This window comes from Lathyrus oleraceus, chromosome 5 (assembly GCF_024323335.1).
Source record: "Lathyrus oleraceus cultivar Zhongwan6 chromosome 5, CAAS_Psat_ZW6_1.0, whole genome shotgun sequence".
Classification (NCBI taxonomy): domain Eukaryota; kingdom Viridiplantae; phylum Streptophyta; class Magnoliopsida; order Fabales; family Fabaceae; genus Lathyrus; species Lathyrus oleraceus.
This window is the reverse complement of record NC_066583.1, coordinates 235,524,910-235,545,426: the sequence shown is the minus strand read 5'-3', so window position 1 is coordinate 235,545,426 and position 20,517 is coordinate 235,524,910.

The window sequence follows — 20,517 nt, the reverse complement described above, 5'->3', positions numbered from 1 at the left end:
TACTTCATTTCCATATTGAGAATTTCTTTCCGTTACTCTTTCTGGATTTGGTGAATCTTCATCAGAGTCTTTGTTGTCTCGGAGTCATGCGTCAGAAGGAGATAATGTTGAAGTTACATCAGAGCTTCTCAGAGTACTAGTCTTCTAGATCATCAGAACTAAGACCAGTGGATGTTTAGAGCTTCTGGTTCTTTTTATTGTCTTGCTTTGCTCAGATTCAGAACTTCTTGGGCGCACTTCTTCCTCAGATGCGTCTGATCTTCTAGTACTTTGTATCTGATCAAAGTTTGTATCTGATAAAATGATCAGAGTCCTTTGTTGTTGTTCAAAGTCCTGCACACTTAGAAAAGTTTCGTTAGGGTTCCATTTTTGGTTTCATCCTTTGTTATCATCAAAATCCTGGAATTTTATTGTAGAACTAATATTGTTCTTACATAGACTTGGTGCTAACACTATAGATATATAAGTTTTTTAACAAGCTTACAACTCTTATTAACATGATAACTTATTAAATAGAAGTAGAACTTCAATAAGGATACAAGATTTTCAATAGGCCTGCAATGCTATAGATGGGACGACATGACATCGACTTTCCAGAGATTGGTTGAATTTAATTCTACAGTAGCCTAACACTTGGTTGGTTGGCCGTTCTACTTCTGTGTATGGTGTTATAACTAACGTTGTTGGTGCAGTGATCTCAAGCTATATGTTAAAATAAGAGTTGTTAAATATAAAACACGTAAAAATAGATTACAACAAAAAATAGTTTTTGTGAGTAATGATGATTAATACCTTAAGAATCACATGTACTATAGTATTTAGTCCTTTTAATGAAAATGATACCATGAAAAGCAAAACCAACACAAGACAACAATATATTTATATACAATAATTAGCTCAAATGAGCAAAAGAAAAATGACATAAACATAAAGTATGTGCTCAAGTGAGCAAAGTGAAAAAGCAATATGAATAAATGAGCAAGAAGTAAATGACATTAAAGTAAATTGTAAGAAATTAAATGCTCAAATTAAAGTTAGTAATTAGTATGGTTATGTTAGTTTGTCATAAGACAATTTAGCACTATGTTAAGCAATGGTAAGTGGACTAATGTAGTAGTCACACCTATCTGAGGTCGGTCAATAAAACTATAGGCAAATAAACACAAGTTAGAGATCATGACTAGTAAGCCAAACACCTAAAATTTGCCTTGCCAAAACAAAACGGGGAAAGCCTTGTATGGACTTTAGGTGTTTTGCTTGACCAAGAAGCAACCTATCTTGGACACAAAACAACTCACTTGATCTTGGATCAAGTTGAGTTTGGTTTAGATCAAAGAAGGTTAAACCTCTCATTTGTCAAGACCAACCATAAGACATTAACTCATTGGCCAAATTATAAAAAGAAAGGGATGAAGATGAAATGGATGGAAAGAGAATTCAAGCATCAAACTCAATTGATCAAATGTAAACCAAGTCATCATCAATCAATGCTAAACAGAAGAGAAATGAAGATTACAAATCAACAAGTCAACCATAATTCTTTGGTATTTTTTGATTTAAAAATAAATGCAAAATAAAATGGACAAAATATGGTCAAACCTCAAATTTAACTCAAATCAACTTCAATAAGTCCAATTAAATTCTCATAGGTCTAACATGGTCAAATAAACTTTGACAAATTTTTCTCAACAATTTTTGAAATCAGACACTATTTAAAAACAATTAAAAACAATTAAAAACAATGAAAAATAACACTATATCAATTAAAATCTCAAATAAATCTCAAATCAATTAAGAAATTGATGAGACTATTTTTCATTGATATATCACGATCCATAGGTGTTAAGAAAATATTTTTGGATTTTTCAAATATCAAAAAGTATTTTAAAATGAATTAAAACTATTAAAAACCAAATAATTGACAAAAAATATTAAATGAAGTCACAAAAATAATTAAAAATCAAAATATGAAACTAGATTTTTCAAGAAATTTTTTGGCATTGGTCTCATATTTTTGTGACTTCAAATAAAATATTTATGAATTTTTGAAAATAAAAGGAATTAAATGGAATTAACAGAAAATAAGAAAATAACAAAAATACGCAGCCACATGATGACTTCATTAATTGACGTGGCAATGATAACACGACTCAGAGGCGCGGTCACACGGTGTATTGGAGTCAAGCGCGCAACACAAAGATTTAAAATAAGTCAATACATTGGACGCATGAGATTATAACATAGCAACATGATCCAATGGCTGAGAGGCTCCCACGTGGGGATGGTGGTGGAAACCACCATCTTCTCCGGCGATCTAACCAGATCCGGCCACCACGCGCAGGAAATTAAAGTTTAATGAAAATGAAAACTGAGGATATCAAAATGAAGTTGAGGTGATGTACATCACCCCTATAACCATGGATCATCCTCATAGTTCCTATTTAGAGAGAAACATGAGCTTGAAGATCATGGTACATGAACTGAAATGACACGATTTGCAAAATTAAGACCACCACTGGCCTGCCTCAAGCATGAAGATTTCAGATAACCACACAAACCAAAGAGATTCATATTATATTGCAAGATCTAGATCAAGAAAGTTTGGTGTTCTACCTCTGAAATGCAGCTTGAAACAGCACGAATTCTCCAAGCTCTTGATCTACTTTTGCTCTGGAAGTGTGATGGTGATGCTAGGTTAAGGAATTGAGCTTTGAAAATCAACTAATGATGTTGAAATTCAAGCTTGAAATTGAAAGAGAAAACTGGAAATTCCTTTAGTGAGGGTTTGGTTTTCAATTCAGCAACAATCCAGATCTCCACTTGGTTGCCATTTGAATGAGAATGAGCACTTATTTATAGCTGAAATGTGATGCAAGGCAATGCTTCCCTCGTGTGCATGAAGTTTGAATCCTCCTTGCATGGGCCTGTACAGGCGCATGTGAGGCCCAAGAATGAATGAAAATCCATGCTGAGATCAAATGGAAGTGAATTGGACGTGCACAAGGGACTGCACAGGCTTGCACACCAAGTTACAAAGTGAAATGCAAAAATGAACATAAACCTAAAACTCTTTGAAACTCACACATGGAAAGTCCAAAAAATTAATGTGAGTAATGGTTGGAAAGCCCTTGAAATAAGGAACAAAAGTCATGTTGGGCAAAAATTCATTTGGATATTTGAAATTTATGAAAAGTGGTTGTGAAGGTTTGGGTACAAAACATGTCTAGGTGCCCCTTTGAAAAATTTACCAAAAACAAGCATTTTCAAGCCCTTCTCTTTCGCTGATGCAAGCCTAAAATGGAAAAAACCTTAAACATTAAAGTTGTAGATCCTTTCATGATGATCAATTTAGACTCAAATTTTGCATCATATGGATTTTTCATGAGAAAGTTATGGGCACTTGAAGTTGGACATTTTTCAAATTCAATGACTTAGGTCCAAAGTGACCTATAACGTTTTGTATTATCACATGTGGTTCTTTTTATGATTATGAAATTTAGTCCAACATAACATTTGAATTAGACATCTTAAGCTTTCCAATTCATTTGGTCTCACCTCAAAATCATTAAAATTCAGAATGTTAGGTCCTTGGGAAGTTGACCCAAAATTAGGGTTTCGGTCAAAATGACCTATAATGTTCTGAAATGAATGATGACCTTCCAAGTTTAAATTGGATTTTTTATGAACATGAAAGTTGTCCATATGGTTCTTAAGAACAGTTTTCATCTCGGGGTCATCTTCATTTGACAAACACATCACACGTTGTGTCTCAGTGATCCTCAGTTTAGTGAGATGACTTGACTGGTCAACTTCTCACGGCCAAACTTCAAATCTTGATGAATGAATGATTGAGGATCCTCAAATAAGCTCATGTATGCATAAAATATTGAATGAAATAACTTCCCTTATTTAAATTTGATCATAGGTTGAGGTTGCTTCGTGAGCAAGGCATAGTTGAATTAGGGTTTCCTTGGGAAACAATCCTCAAGCCCTTTAGGTTATCTTGATCAAATTGGAAAATTGAGATACTTGGGAGACATATATGATGATTGGGAGATTTGTGGACCATTTTCATGCTTTTTCTCATCTTCATCTAGCCACTTCATTGAGCTTAGGAGCCTCCTAGGAGCATGGGAGCACATGATCTTCAAAACAAAAAGAGTTAGTGACATATTTTTGTGCTTTTGGTTAGTAATCAAAATAATAAAAGCAATAATATACAATACAAGCATGCTTGGTGGCCTCAAACCACTCACACAAGTCCCAACCCTAGGGTTAAGGAGCCAAACATGTTATGATTCATGAGGCAATACACTGAGCAAATGATATGATGCCATGAGGGATATTATGGTCAAAATTAGGGTCTTACAGATGCCCATATTTAAGGTCATTCTAGCCGGAGATATGAAGGTTAAAATCTTCGTCTCGACGAGGTAGAATGGGCTTAAATAATAACAAAGAGATGAATTTTGGTCCCTAAGAGACCTCATGATGCAAATGTATGCATGCAAAATAAAATCTTCATGGTGAATACTTGCCACAAAGGAAAAGAAATTGGGAGAAACTGAAAAATCCATAGGAGTGACGCACTCACTAGGGAGACAAAGTCTCTAGGAGAAAAAGGGTAAAAATGCGTGAGCAGGTCACGACTTGAAAACTTACTGGGAGACACGAAGGGATTCCACGAAAATAAATCGATGGAAAGACTCGAGCTGACGCAAAGATGCATGTATTGGGGAATATGCCAATACAGCAAAACTATCCGCAATGGATACTTCGGATAAAAATCCGGACTCAGACGGGGATGTCCACAAAGGACTCAGCTGAGGAAGAAACAATGAGATATTACCGGTTATTGGGTAATAAACTCAAACAGAGACATGTTCTCAAAGCACCGGTTACTGGGTGAGAGAACAACACGCTTAGGGATAAAGAATATCTAAGACCGGTATAAGGGTGAGAGATATCAATCATCTGAAACATCTGAGGAGGACCCAAGAGGCACATCTCAACTCAGGAAAATCTGACTCCACATGGGACAAAAGTCATAATAGGGAGTAGAAGGAAGGAGCACCAGGGATACCGGTTATGGGCATATAATAGGTGACCAACCAGACGTGAATTGGGAACATATCCAAGACACTCATCATCCAAAAGGAGGGCTGAAAAAGCAAACTCAACTTACAGGATGGGCATTCGACTCCACAAGGAAATACGAATCTTACTCAACTGGGGAAGAAAAAGACATTGATTGAAGAACGCATGAGATATATTATCTATTACCGTCATAACGTAGATAACATACTCGCATGGAAGATTATCCACAACCGGTTACTGGGTTAATAAAGGATAACTCGACCGAAAAGAAAGGACATCGGGATATCGGTTACTGGGTATAAAATGATGACCAATCAGAAGGAGAAACAATCATTACCAAATAAGGGTAAATGAAAGATGACTCGCTGGGAATACATTGAAAAGAGCAATTATCCAAGAGATATATCACCGGTTACTAGGTGGTATACTCAGAAACGAAGGAGTATCAATACTGGTTACTGGGTAGAAAACCACAGAAATATAGGACTTACAACTACCGGTTACTAGGTAGAAGGCCACAAAATCCACTGGGGAAAAGATGAACAACTACTGGTTACTGAGCAATTGAACAACTGAACCACGGGGAGCTGCAGGGGAATAACAAGAAAGGTGTCAATCTAGGAACAAACTAGAAAGACACAATCAAATAAGACTCAACCCGATGAGAATATAACTCAGGGGAGTAATTCCATCCTGATACATAATTGGGGTGAAATACTGAAACAATAATCATCCACGAGGGCATAACTCAGTGGGGAATAAAGAAGGAAAGATAGACACTTTCTGCCTATGGGGCTAACTCTATATGGAGAGATCAAACACAAACATCTGCTTGGGGAAGAACATTTCACCAATAGCAGGATACAACAAACAAAGATATATGGCAAAAAATGCAATCATGAATATCTGAATGCTATGATTATGCATGTATATGCATGATTTGTGTATGATTAATGCTGACAGACAAACATATCTAACACAAACAGGCTCAAGAGCCACGAACGGACATCCGGAGCAATATCTTCAAAAAGAAAGACAAATCCTATAGGAGAAATCATCTCTGATGGGGATGATCGAACGCGGGAAGACATCGATCACCGCTGGGGATAAGCAACGTCACAGCTAACAACTGTCGGGGATTTTCCAACAATTCTCGGGAACAGGTGGCTGAATACCAATAAGATCCATCGTAGAAGAAACTCTATTGGGGAACTTATCGAGGAAAGAGGTGAAACTCCATGGGGAACAACCGCCAAACAGATACCCATAAATCAAAACACTCCCTTCTAACTGCTGGAGAGACCAATTCTGCTATGGGGAGAAAAAAGTTGCTCCGATGGGGAAGGAAACAACACATCTTCCTCATCACCTCTTAATACTCAGAAGAAAATCTTCAACCATGGAGGGGATACAAGTTATCGAGCTCAGGTCAAGCAACCCTGCAGGGGATAAACTGTAGGCAACAATCAAAGGAAACTGCCTCTGCTATGGAAATCGGAAGTGAATCCTTCGTCAACATGTTGGGGATGAAAAGGGAAACAAGCCCTTCACCAAATGTTCTAGACAACTTCTTGCTGAGGAAACAACTGAAAACTGATGAAGAGGATATAAACATTCCAGAATATGAACAATTGTCTTACCCTTTTGGAAATCGTACTATCCTTGGAAGAGCACTGAAGATGTTCCAACTATCTTTTCAGTCATTGTGAATGTTCACTTTGTTTAAAACAGTTTATAAAAACTTTGTTCGTTTTAAAACAATGATATTCATCAGTTAAAAACATGCAAATATTTGTTAAGCAGAAACAAATAAGAGTGCCAAGAATTGGATAAAGGCTCAAATTTATTTAATGGAATGGTAGTCCGCAAATGGCGAGACTCCATGGAATTTTACAAATTTGAAATTGGTGATATATATTGGAAACAGGCTACAATGAACATAATGACCGTTTCTCCACCAACTCCGAATCCAATGTATTTGAAGTTTTAGTTGACGATGACTGAGCGAGAATCTTTGACAGAAGACAACTATAGAACAAAGTCTCGTCAGGATGCAGTTACTTGCCAAATCCCTAATTTTTGCCTAGATTGCCCCAGGGTGAGATACTCAATCTAGCGGGATATATATATATATATATATATATATATATATATATATATATATATATATATATATATATATATATATATATATATATATATATATATATATATATATATATATATATATTCATTTTTTCATGTCTCTAACTTTTGCCTGGACCGCCCTTTCGGGTTTTCAATTCACCGAGACGCTCATTTTTGCCTAAGTCTCCCTTTCGGGTTTTCAACTTAGCGAGCTATTTTGTTTTTATTTTTTGGCGAAGTATTTCTTGACTGCATCTGAATTCATAGGATGAGTGAAATCCTCCCCATCCATAGTTGTAAGCAACAAAGCACCGCCTGAAAAGGCTCTCTTAACAACATATTGACCTTCATAGTTTGGAGTCCATTTGCCCCTGGAATCGGGCGCGAAAGACAAGACTTTCTTGAGCACGAGGTCACCTTCTCGGAACACATGAGGCTTGACCTTTTTATCAAAGGCTTTCTTCATCTTTGCTGATACAACTGACCATGGCACATGGCAGTTAATCTCTTCTCTTCAATCAAGTTCAACTGGTCATAACGACTCTGAACCCATTCAGCTTCAGTTAACTTGGCTTCCATCAATACTCTCATTGATGGGATCTCAACCTCTACGGGGAGCACAACCTCCATGTCATATACAAGAGAGAAAGGGGTTGCCCTTGTTGAAGTGCGAACAGATGTACGATAACCATGCAAAGCAAATGGCAGGATCTCATGCCAATCTTTGTACGTAACAACCATCTTCTGGATAATTTTCTTGATGTTCTTGTTAGCAGCTTCAACAGCCCCATTCATCTTGGGTCTATAAGGAGAAGAATTATGATGCGCAATCTTGAACTCGTTACACAGCTCTTTCATCATCTTGTTGTTCAAGTTAGATCCATTATCAGTAATAATCTTGTCTAGCACACCATATTGGCATATGAGTTGATTCTTGATAAACCTCACGACCACCTGCCTGGTCACATTTGCGTACGATGTCGCTTCAACCCACTTGGTGAAGTAATCAATGGCTACGAGAATAAAACGGTGACCGTTTGACACCTTTGGTTCAATCATGCCAATCATGTTAATTACCCACATGGAGAAAGTCCATGGTGAGGAAATAACATTCAAAAGTGTCGGGGGAACATGAATCTTATCCGCATAAATCTGACACTTGTGGCATTTCTTCACATATTTGCAGCAGTCAGACTCCATTTCAGCCAATATTAGCCTGCTCTTAACATCTTCTTCGCCATGGCATGTCCATTGGAATGAGTACCAAATGAACCCTCATGGACTTCAGTCATCAACAGGTCTGCTTCGTGTCTATCCACACATCTGAGCAGAACCGTGTCAAAATTCCTCTTTTAAAGCAGATCACCATTAAGGTAGAAACTGCCAGATAATCTCCTCAAAGTTTTCCTATCTTTAACAGATGCCCTAGGCGGGTAAGTCTGACTTTGAAGAAAACACTTGATATCATAATACCATGGCTTATCATCTTTCACTTCTTCAATTGCAAACACATGAGCTGGTCTATCCAAGCAAATCACAGTAATATTGGGGACTTCATTCCAATACTTGACCACAATCATTGAAGCAAGCGTAGCAAGAGCATCTGCCATCCGATTCTCATCTCGAGGAATATGATGGAAGTTAACCTCAGTAAATAAAGTTGAAATCCTCCTCGCATAATCTCTGTATGGGATAAGGCCAGGCTGATTCATCTCACATTCACTCTTAATTTGATTAACAACAAGGGCCGAATCACCATAAACATCAAGATGTTTGATCCGAAGATCAATACACTCTTCCAAACCCATAATACAAGCCTTATATTCCGCCATATTATTCGTGCATTTGAAAGTTAGCCTTGCTGTAAAAGGAAAATGTGTGCCTTGAGGAGTAATAATCAATGCCCCAATACCATTTCCATACTGATTAACAGCACCATTGAACATCGTGCCCCATCGGGAACCAGGCTCTGGCCCTTCATCGAGTGTAGGCTCATCACAATCTTTTCATTTTCAAATACAGAATCTCCTCATCAGGGAAGTCGTATTGCACAGACTAATAATCTTCAATTGGTTGATGTGCCAAATGGTCAGCCAAGATACTACCTTTAATAGCTTTTTGAGCTCGATACTCAATATCATACTCAGATAACAACATCTGCAAACGGGCAATCCTCCAAGTTAAAGCAGGCTTCTTAAAGATATACTTGATTGGATCCATTTTGGATATCAACCAAGTCGTATGATTCAACATATATTGGATATCAACCAAGTCGTATGATTCAACATATTTTGGATATACTTTGAGTATCGAGACTCACAGTCAGTGAACTTCTTACTCAAGTAGTATATTGCATACTCTTTCTTTCCTGATTCATCTTGCTGACCCAATACACAACCCATGGAATCATCAAGCACGGTCAAGTACATAATCAAGGGTCTCCCTTCAACAGGCGGAGACAGAATCAGAGGCTCAGACAAATACTTTTTGATATTATCAAAGGCCTTTTGGCAATCCTCGGTCCAATCATGACACTGATCTTTCCGGAGGAGCTTGAATATAGGCGCACATGTGGAAGTCATGTGGGATATAAATCTCGAAATGTAATTCAAGCGGCCAAGAAAACCTGGGACTTGCTTCTCAATTTTGGGCGCAGGCATCTCTTATATTGTTTTGACCTTGGTAGGATCAACTTCAATACCCCTTTCGCTGACAATAAAGCCCAATAACTTGCCGGAACAGACTCCAAATGTACACTTGTTCGGGTTCAAGCGGAGTTTGTACTTCCTCAAACGCTGGAAAAGCTTCAACAAGTGTTCTACATGTTCAACTTCTATTTTCGACTTCGCAATCATATCATCAACATACACCTCGATCTCCTCGTGCATCATATCATGAAACAAGGTAGTCATAGCACGTTGATACGTGGCCCCGGCGTTCTTCAAATCGAAGGGCATCACTCGATAACAGAATGTTCCCCAAGGTGTGATGAATGTTGTCTTCTCCATATCCTCGGGTGCCATTTTAATCTGTTTATGTTGATTTTAAGTGTTGGCATCAATTTTGGTAAAACAAAGAGTGTTCACAAGATGTTATGTGTGATGTCTTAACATGAGATATCCTATGTACCTGCTGGAGTTCAAGAACATGTTCATGCAGGATTGTTTCAGAGTGCCATATACAATGACAAGGCTTCTGATATTGGATGTACCTGTTGGAGCTTAAATGAAAGACATGTTCATGAAGGATTGTTTCAGATGACATACATAATGTCATGACATTTGATATGGTTGTACCTGCTGGAAGTTATAAAAGGAATTATTGGATTATGCAGGATTTTTCCAGGATGTCAGACCCGATGTCATGACATCGTGTACACAGAACATTCAGTATGAATGTCTGGTGTTTTGTGATTGCACAATTAATGGCAATCTTTGGATGATTGAAGATATGATTAGCTGGCGCGTTCAATCATGGATTAAAACCAAATTTACTTATTTTCCAAGGAGATCTAAACAGTTGTTATAAAAAGATTTGATTGGAAAATAGATTTAGGGTTTTCAAGATGTCCAAGCCCAGCTGGATGCTTCTATAAAAAGGGACTTAGAAAACCTGTTTGTACATACAACCAATACTGAGCGAAATATAGAGAGAGAGCTAGGGTTTGTGTCTGTTTAGTCGTAAGACATGTAAGCCATTCAAGTCATTTGTTGATGATTGAATTGGACTGATTTGTGGTTGTAATTTGTCACTCTAAAGCTGTTAAGCAAGAGTGTGTGTCTACTTGATCAAAGCTGTGAAGCAAGATCAAGTGTGTGTCTTCTTGATCAAAGCTGTTAAGCAAGATCAAGAGTGTGTCTTCTTGATTGAAACTGTGAAGTAAAATCAAGAGTGTGTTATTGAAAAGTGTTTTCTTTTCTCAAGGGATCGTTGTTTAAGATCACGGGTGTGATTGTAGGGAAGTGAGTGGGTTCTCATATCTAAGAGTGCTTAGGTAGAAATTGCATGGGTAGAGATAAGGTGAGAAAGACTGTAACTTGTTGAAGTGTACGAAGAGTCTTTGAACTGATTCTATTTTAGTGAATTTCCTTCCTGGCTTGGTAGCCTCCAGATGTAGGTGAGTTGGACCGAACTGGGTTAACAATTGCTTGTGTCTCTTGCATTACTATTCTCTATCTTTATCCTGTTTGCATTACTCAGATATTAGTGTCGTGACATTACCTTCGACATCTCATATCTGATACCAGAATTTCAATTGGTATCAGAGCAGACATCCTGCTCTGGTTCTGGGTGAGATCTAGGGACGATACTTTCTTGTACTATGGAGAGAGATGGAGGATCTGTTCACAGACCACCTATTTTGGATGGATCCAACTATGACTACTGGAAACCTCGAATGGTAGCCTTCCTAAAATCTCTGAATAATAAGGCTTGGAAGGCTGTGTTAACAGGCTGGGAACTTCCAGTTGTTACCAAGAATGGAGAAGCTACTGCTGATAAGAAGGCTGAAGAACAATGGACCAAGGAGGAGGATGACTTAGCCCTTGGGAACTCTAAAGCATTGAATGCTATATTCAATGGTGTAGATAAGTATATCTTCATATTGGTAAACAACTGTGAAGTGGCTAAAGATGCTTGGGACATTCTCAAAACCACTCATGAAGGCACCTCTAGAGTGAAGATGTCTAGACTGCAGCTGCGCACTACCAAGTTTGAAAATTTAAGGATGAAAGAAGATGAAAATATTCATGAATTTCATATGAATATCCTTGAAATTGCTAATGCCTCAAGAGCCCTGGGTGAGAAGATGTCAGATGAAAAATTAGTGAGGAAAATACTCAGGTCACTCCCTAAGAGATTTGCCATGAAAGTGACAGTCATAGAAGAGTCTCAAGACATTTCCAATATGAGAGTTGATGAGCTGATTGGATCCCTTCAAACATTTGAGATGGGAATGTGTGATGGATTTGAAAAGAAAGCCAAAAGCATAGCATTCAAGTCAAACACTGAGGAGGAAGAGGAGGAAGGTGGTCCGGATATTTATGAAGATTTGGCAGATGATGTAGCAATGCTGGGAAGACAGTTCAACAAGCTAGTGAAAAAGATGGATGAAAGATCTAAGGCTAATGTCAAGAACATCGCATCTGACATCAGTAAATCCAACAATATTGGAAGAAGAACAAGGTCAGATGAAAAGCCCAAAGAAGAAAAAGGAGTTCAGTGCCATGAATGTGATGGGTATGGACACATTAGAACTGAATGTGGAACCTACCTCAAGAAACAGAAAAGGAGTCTTGCTGCCACTTGGTCAGATGGACGTGAAATAGAAGAATCTGCAAATCTTATGACTGCCTTGACTGGAAGATGGGATTCTGATGAAGACTCAAGTGATGGTGAAGTAACCTTTGAAGAGTTGGCCACTACCTACAGAAAGTTGTGTCTCAAAAGTGTAGAGTGGTGTAAACAGGTTGAAAGCCAGAAGAAGGAAATAACTCAACTTGAGAATGAGAAGGTAGAACACTTGGAAACCATCTCCAAATTAAAAATAGAAGCAGTGGTTCTGAAGGCCAAGATAGATGAAAGTCAACAAGTTGAAAGCCAGAAGACAGTACAGCTGGAGAATGAGAAGGCAAACCATGTGGAAATCATCTCCAAGTTAAAAACTAAAGCTATGTTCTTGAATTCTAAACTAGAAGAGATGACCAAGTATGTAAGAATGTTAAACAATGGATCTGACTCCCTAGACAAGATTCTCCAAACTGGAAAAATAACAGGACACAAATCTGGCATTGGGTATAATGAATCTAAGCCTGAGTGCAGTTACACTGGTTGCAAACCTCAAGCCAAACCTAAATGCAGCCATAGTAAAAGCAAACCTATGATGTCACATCATATGTCACAACATCAGAAGAGAACACAACAGAAAGGGAAACACCAAAGATGGAGATGCCATTACTGTGGGAAATTTGGTCACCTGAAGCCCTTCTGCTATAAGCTGTATGGTTATCCTAGCCCTGTTCATCATCAGACTCACTATCAACCCAGACCCAAACAGCACAGGCCTGTTAACAAGAAGCAATGGGTTCCTAAGACTAATGTTACAAGTCTAATAGCTCACATTCCCCTCAGAGTCTCAGCCAAAGAAGAGTGGTATTTTGGTAGTGGATGTTCCAGACACATGACTAGAAACAAAGACCTGATAATTGGACTTCATCCTCATGCCATAAGCTATGTAACCTTTGGTGATGGAGCAAAGGGTGAAATCAAGGGGATAGGCAAGCTTGATTGTCCTGGAGTTCCTAAACTTGACAAGGTCCTACTAGTTAAGGGCTTGACTGCAAATCTAATAAGCATCAGTCAACTATGTGACCAAGGTATAAATGTTAACTTCAGTAAAACTGAATGTCTGATAACCAACAAAGAAAGTGAAGTAATCATGGAAGGAGTCAGAACCAAAGACAACCGTTACATGTGGAACTCTCAAATTAGTTACTCCTCAAAATGTACCTCAGTCAAGGAGAAAGGGATGAAGTTGATTATATCTGCTAGAGAAACTCCCAAATTGAAAGTCTGTGGGAAATGTCAGACAAGGATGTCACACCAGAAACTCAGACTTAACATCACTTCCAAAGGGTTGAAACTCCTCCATATGAAGTTGATGGAACCCATGCAAGTGGAAAGCCTTGGTGGAAAGAAGTTTGTAGTGGTGGATGATTTCTCCAGATACATCTGGACCAAAAACAAATCTGATGTGGTTGAAATCTTCAAAGATTGTTGTCTGAAACCTCAAGGAGAAAAGCTCATGGTGGCTCAAACAAATGTGGATAATATTGGGTTTGGTAGGAGGTCAGATCAGATGGTAGAACATGTTGCTCGTCAAATGCAGTCTGAAGTTGGGAAGAGCTTTATTGGACTTGGGCTACAAGTCAAGCAGATAGAAGAGTCTATTTTTCTATCTCAAAGCAAATGTGCCAAGAACAATGTTAAGAAGATTGGCATGAAGAGTGCAAGGAATCCTGCTCCTACACATTTAAAAGTATTCAAAGATGAAAATGGTGTTTGTGCTATATAACAAGCTAAATACATAGCAGCTGGAAGTAGCTGTTCTCAACAGGGTTGGTTGAAACTAATGGTGACTGAACATAATGTCATACAAGATGTCAGGACAGTGTACTGTGACAACCTGAGTGCTGCAACTATTTCCAAAAATCTTGTTCAGCACAGCAGGACAAAGCACAGTGATATTTGTCATCACTTTATTAGAGAACTTGTGGAAGAGAAAATCATAGCACTGAAGCATGTTACTACTGAAATGCAATTAGCTGACATATTTAGAAAAGCTTTGGATGCTAATCAGTTTGAATGTTTAAGAGGGAAATTGGGGATTTGTATTCATGAGAAATTATAGCAATTAAAGTGGAAATTTGCTATACAGAGGAGAGTTGTTGTAGAACTGAAGGAGGTTATCAAGTTTGCTGGATTGATGAAAAAAGTTAGTGCATTACCTCAATGTTTTGAAGGTTTAATGGAGGAGTTTGTGGTGAATATCCCAGAGGATATTTCTGACAAGAATAACAAAGAATTCTACAAGGTCTTTGTGAGAAGAAGGTGTGTAAGGTTCTCCTCAACTATAATGAATAAGTTCCTAGGGAGAGGAACAGAAGGAGTTGTTGAGTTAGAAGCCACAGACAATGAAGTCTGTAGGACAATCACTGCTGGTCAAGTCAAAGAATGGCCAAGAAAGAAGCATGACACTGCTGAAAGAGTAATTGATTTGGAGGAAGAGAGTTCAGAAGAGGAAGATGACACCTTGGTTCATCACTTGAAACCAAGTGTTGCAAAGAAAATGAAAACTAGGAAAGGCAAGAGTGTGACTGAGATGTTGACAACTAGAACTAATAGGAAGGCTGCTGTTGTAGGTCCTTCTAAATCATGGAGTAAAGTAGAGGTTCGGAAGAGAAAAATAAGAGAAAACTCTGATTCTGAAGATGATGTCGAAGACGAAGTCCCAGACATCTCACCTGCTAAAAGGCAAACTATTAGAAAGTCTCCAACTAAGGTTGTAGCTGTGCATTTGGACAACATTTCCTTCCATCTGGAAGATGGTGAAGCCAAGGAGTCAGATGCCCATACCTCAAGTGAGAGGTCTAATTCTCAAGATCAATCTAGTGGCAGTTCTGAATCTGAAAGTGAAGAAGATGCTACCTCCTCAGATTAAGTTGTGGTGATGGTCCCCATGTTATGATGACATGTGTGCTGTTCTGGATGCTGTTATGACTGTTTTGGAAGCTTGGATGTTTTGTTTCTGTTGAAATGTTTGTATTTTGTGGCAGTCCTTACTGATGCCTTTATGTAAGATTTGGACTCTTAATGAGTTCCATGGATTTCTCATTATCTCAGCTATCACAGCTGTATATGATGATGGTTTGTATCTCCTAACAATTATGTTTTAACATTTTTAATGTTATAACATCTGCTGTGACATTCTCTGCTAGGCTAATTGACATTTATTTTATCTAATTTGTCACCTTTGGTCAATTTTGACTAAAAAGGGGGAGAAGTGTTTATGTGGAGAGCTGCAGTTAAATATGTGGTTGTGGAGATCTGCAGTGCTAGGCTAAACAGATGACAACTGATGATGTTGAATAGAATGATGTTCTATGATGTTCTGTTCTGAGATGTTGAAGGAGATGTCTGATGTAAGATAGAATGGTTCTGTTCTGTGATGTTTGAGGAGATGTCTGATGTAAGACAGGATGATGTTATGTTCTGTGATGTTGAAGGAGATGTCAGAAGGAGGTTCTGAATGTTAGCATGTTGAAGGAGATGTCAGAAGGAAATTCTGAATGTTAACATATTGAAGCAGATGTCAGAATGACATTCTGTTCTGTATAGGTGATGTTGAAGGAGATGTCAGAAGGAGGTTCTGAATGTTAACATGTTGAAGGAGATGTCAGAAGGAAATTCTGAATGTTAACATGTTGAAGCAGATGTCAGAATGACATTTTGATTGTTACAGGTGCTGTTATTATCAAAGAAGATGTTAGTTGTGTGCACAGATTTAGGGGGAGAAGGAGTACCCTTGTTCATTTGTGTGTCTTACTAGTTGCATCCGTAACTAGTAATTTTGTTTGTTTCATAGATTTAGGGGGAGGAGAAGTAGCCTTGTGCATGTGTGTATGACTAGTAGCCATAGCTAGTAATTGTTTTGCTTCTGCTGCTGATTAAACTACTGTTATGTGGTTTAACTGCTGATAGTTTACCTTGTGAACAAAAAGGACAGATATATGTTTTAGCCAAAATTTGCCAAAGGGGGAGTTTGTTGATTCTAAATGTTGGCAGCAATTTTGGTAAAACAAAGAGTGTTCACAAGATGTTATGTGTGATGTCTTAACATGAGATATCCTATGTACCTGCTGGAGTTCAAGAACATGTTCATGCAGGATTGTTTCAGAATGCCACATACAATGACAAGGCTTCTGATATTGGATGTACCTGCTGGAGCTTAAATGAAAGACATGTTCATGAAGGATTGTTTCAGATGACATACACAATGTCATGACATCTGATATGGTTGTACCTGCTGGAAGTTATAAAAGGAATTATTGGATTATGCAGGATTTTTCCAGGATGTCAGACCCGATGTCATGACATCCTGTACACAGAACATTCAGTATGAATGTCTGGTGTTTTGTGATTGCACAATTAATGGCAATCTTTGGATGATTGAAGATATCATTAGCTGGCGCATTCAATCATGGATTAAAACCAGATTTACTTATTTTCCAAGGAGATCTAAACAGTTGTTATAAAAAGATTTGATTGGAAAATAGATTTAGGGTTTTCAAGATGTCCAAGCCCAACTGGATGCTTCTATAAAAAGGGACTTAGAAAACCTGTTTGTACACACAACCAATACTGAGCGAAATATAGAGAGAGAGCTAGGGTTTGTGTCTGTTTAGTCGTAAGACTTGTAAGCCATTCAAGTCATCTGTTGATGATTGAATTGGACTGAGTTGTGGTTGTAATTTGTCACTCTAAAGCTGTTAAGCAAGAGTGTGTGTCTACTTGATCAAAGTTGTGAAGCAAGATCAAGTGTGTGTGTTCTTGATCAAAGCTATTAAGCAAGATCAAGAGTGTGTCTTCTTGATTGAAACTGTGAAGTAAAATCAAGAGTGTGTTATTGAAAAGTGTTTTCTTTTCTCAAGGGATCGTTGTTTAAGATCACGGGTGTGATTGTAGGGAAGTGAGTGGGTTCTCATATCTAAGAGTGCTTAGGTAGAAATTGCACGGGTAGAGATTAGGTGAGAAAGACTGTAACTTGTTGAAGTGTACGGAGAGTCTTTGAACTGATTCTATTTTAGTGAATTTCCTTCCTGGCTTGGTAGCCCCCAGATGTAGGTGAGTTGGACCGAACTGGGTTAACAATTGCTTGTGTCTCTTGCATTACTATTCTTTATCTTTATCCTGTTTGCATTACTCAGATATTAGTGTCGTGACATTACCTTCGACATCTCATATCTGATACCAGAATTTCAGGTTATAACCGGAAAATCCGTCCATAAATGAGAAGACATTGAATTTAGTCGTATTGTCTACCAACATATCAATGTGTGGTAGAGGAAAATCATCTTTTGGACTAGCTTTATTCAAGTCACGGTAGTCCACACACATTCGGACTTTTCCATCTTTCTTAGGCACAGGAACAATATTGGCCACCCATTGAGGATATGTAGAAGTCACCAGAAACCCAACATCAATTTTCTTCTGAACTTCTTCTTTAATCTACACTGCCATATCAGGATGAGTTCTTCTGAGCTTCTGCTTCACAGGCACACACTCAGGCTTCAACGGCTAGAAATGTTGCACAATATCAGTATCTAGACCAGGCATGTCTTCATATGACCAGGCAAAGACGTCGACATATTCTAGTAGCAACTCATTAAACCCCTTCTTAACAGACTCTTCAAGGAGTGCCCCAATCTTCACTTCACGAATGCAATCTTCAGACCCCAAGTTGACTGTTTCCAGATTCTCAAGATGTGGCTGAATGATCTTCTCCTCATGCTCAAGTAGATGGGTAATTTCATCAGGAATCTCTTCAACATCATCTTCTTCTGCCTCAAATACAGGGAACTCAAAGTTGGGAGATGGTGTTAGATCATTATGTTCAATGGGTTTGATCAACCTGCATAATGATTTTGAGTATAAAAGAGATTTCAAAATTCAAACAAGGCAAATCATTATGCAAATGAAAAGATTGATTTTATTCTTTTTTTTTTGGGTTTTATGGTGATCACCAATTTCATGCAAAAAGCAAAGAGGAAAAATAATTTGAAAAACAAACATTTAACATGTGATTATTGAATGAATATCAATGTATTAATCAAATTATGCCAACAATGTCATCACTTCTCCTTCTGGCATGGGAGAAAGGTTTTTTAAACCAAATGAACACATTACGTTCACTTATGGATAACTGTTGGAACATCAACAACGACCCAATTATTGCAGATTCCTCTAGGTATGACAAAGTTGCCAAGATCCTCCTCTTCATCGTCTTCAACAATGGCAGCAGCTTCCTGATCTTCAACAGTGTGGATGAAACCTCCACTCTTGAACAACCCACGATCATTGGAAACACTAGAAGAATACCCAATGCCAGCCCGGGATTTGTTATCTTCCAACTTTATCATTCTCCCCAAACCAGTAGTTGCACCATGCTCAATGGCCAACTTTGCATCGTTATAGGAGACAAATGAAGAAAGTCCTTTCCTTGAAGGCTCAGCAATATATAAGGCTTGGAACGGAGTCCCAACCTCATCCTTAGCATCAATGTAGGAGAAGGAAGATAAATGACTGACCAAGAGAGCCTTCTCTCCCCCTATCACCACCAACCTTTTGTTCTTAACGAACTTCAACTTTTGGTGTAGGGTGGATGTCACGGCGCCTGCCTCGTGAATCCATGGTCTGCCCAGCAAACAGCTGTAAGACGGATGAATATCCATGACCTGGAAAGTGATATGGAAATCACTAGGTCCAATCTTGATCGGGATTTCTAATTCTCTGATCACGGTTTTACGCGATCCATCAAACGCCTTCATAACCACTCCACTCTGCCTCATAGGAGGCCCCTGATATGAAAGTTTGGCAAGAGTGGACTTTGGCAACACATTGAGTGATGATCCTGTGTCCAGCAACACATTGGACAAGGCATCATCCTTACAGTTCATTGAAATGTGTAAAGCCAAATTGTGGTCTTTTCCCTCCTCGGAAAGATCAGCATCACAGAAGCTCAAGTTGTTGCAAGCGGTTATATTTGCAACAACGTTATCAAACTGATCTATTGTGCCATCGTGATCCACGTATGCCACGTCCAACACCCTCTACAAAGCTTCGCGGTGTGGCTCGGAATTCATCAACAAAGATAACACAAATATATTTGATGGAGTTTGTAGCAGTTGATCAACAACATTATATTCACTCCTCTTGATGAGCCTCAGCATCTCATCACCATCCTCTTTCAACATGCCAGACTGGCCAACCAGGATAGGAGTATTATTATTCTTAACAATAATAGGGTCAACACCCTTCACAGTAGGAATAGAATTATTTGAAGAAGAAGTCCCCACGGGACCGGCAGGATTAATAACAGTTCTCTTCACAATGTCTTTATGGGGTTTCGGCTGCGCCGAGAAAACACGACCATTACGGGTCACACCACTAACATCCGAAATGCTAACAACAGAGGTTGAGAGAAACGACACGTCCTTCCCATCTTCCAGCATAACTGCGTTGTATCGATAGGGAACAGCTTTGTCCGACACATACGGGACAGGACCCGCTGGCTTGATCACAAGAGCTGGTGATACCTTCTTCTTAATGCCATTATACTTGACGACAATAGGCTCCGGAATTTTAAACATCGGGGTGATAACATCGACTCAATCCTCATTATGATTCTGAAGTATTTCAATCATCCCCTGATCTATCATCTCTTGGATGTCCTTTCTAACTTGACGACATCCTCTCTCATTGACAGTTCACACCTGGCACCTATCATGGTCATGCTCGTAATGGCTGTGTTCACACAACAACTTATGCATCTCAACCAAGGACTGTCTTATGTCATTTACATATAGGACTTTATATTTGCCAGGGCATCCGTAGACCATGTTAACAACTGCTTTCCCATGCTCGGGCAATGGGTTCTTCTTAACATTAGGACCTATGTCCTCAAAAAACAATATCCCACTTCTCACAAGGTCTTGCACCTTGGTCTTCAACGGGTAA